Genomic DNA, 1,060 nt, shown 5'->3' on the forward strand with positions numbered 1-1,060 from the left:
GGGGTTAATGAAGAGGAAGAATGGATTTGGTATTCCAGCAAGAGATGGAGGAGTGGAGCAGGGAAAGGAAATGATAATACTACCTCAGTGGAGAGGGGGCTGGGAATGGGAGGGAAGAGTGTGTGGATCTGCAGTAATCTCTGCCTTCTGTCCTCTCTCTCTGCATCATTCTCTCCTCCCTCCACAGGGACAGAGCTGAACAGAATGGTATACCGTAATCCTCCCAGCCAAAAAGAAGCAGAGTTTTTCACCATCCCTTTCAGCAGAGGAAACATGGACATGCCCTTACACCAGTAAATAATGTAACACCTACTCAGTAAGATTTTAAAGGGTAGGGAGAGGACCAGCATTATCTTAGGGGTGGTGAATGCTGTAGGGCATATGAGAGGGGAGGGGAGTTTTCTGATCTTCCTGTCGGAGTGTATTGCCCCAGTCTTCATTAATACACACAATGTGTGTATTGGTTCTCTTACTGGCACATACTCATGAATATTTAATTATTACCAATAGAAGAAGCCCAGCCCTTTCAGCTTGGCCACACCTCTCTCACAGCCAAGTCACTTATCGGTATTGCCAAATGTGCCAATACACCAGTACATAGATACGGTCTTAACATAAGGGACCAGGGTGGGGCTTTGTTAGTTGGATTGGGATAGATTTTTCATGCCCGAAAACTGCAGAGATGTTCTGATTCAGAAGAACACACGTGCTTCTTGGTTTTTGTTTTCCATCTGCTGCTTTTCATCTCTACCCCTCCCCCATTACCGCAGTCACAACATAGGGAGAGAGAGAGAGGTGGAAGGGGGTGGGGGTAGTGTGAAATATTAACAATCGCCAGAGAGGGGTTATAAAGCTGAGCTTCTAGGAAGCTTCTAGATTTGAGAAGGGGATGGGAAGAGGAGAGAAGGGGAGACAGTGTCAATGCCACTCATGCCGGGACTCCTGCTTTTACAAGAGGAGGAACAACAGATCCTTTGTGCTCATTAAAACATGACACCAACCACTAGCCAAGAATGAGGAAACAAGCCAAAGCTTACACAGTACAACTGCATTCTAAAAG

This window comes from Oncorhynchus clarkii, chromosome 16 (assembly GCF_045791955.1).
Source record: "Oncorhynchus clarkii lewisi isolate Uvic-CL-2024 chromosome 16, UVic_Ocla_1.0, whole genome shotgun sequence".
In the NCBI taxonomy this organism is placed as follows: domain Eukaryota; kingdom Metazoa; phylum Chordata; class Actinopteri; order Salmoniformes; family Salmonidae; genus Oncorhynchus; species Oncorhynchus clarkii.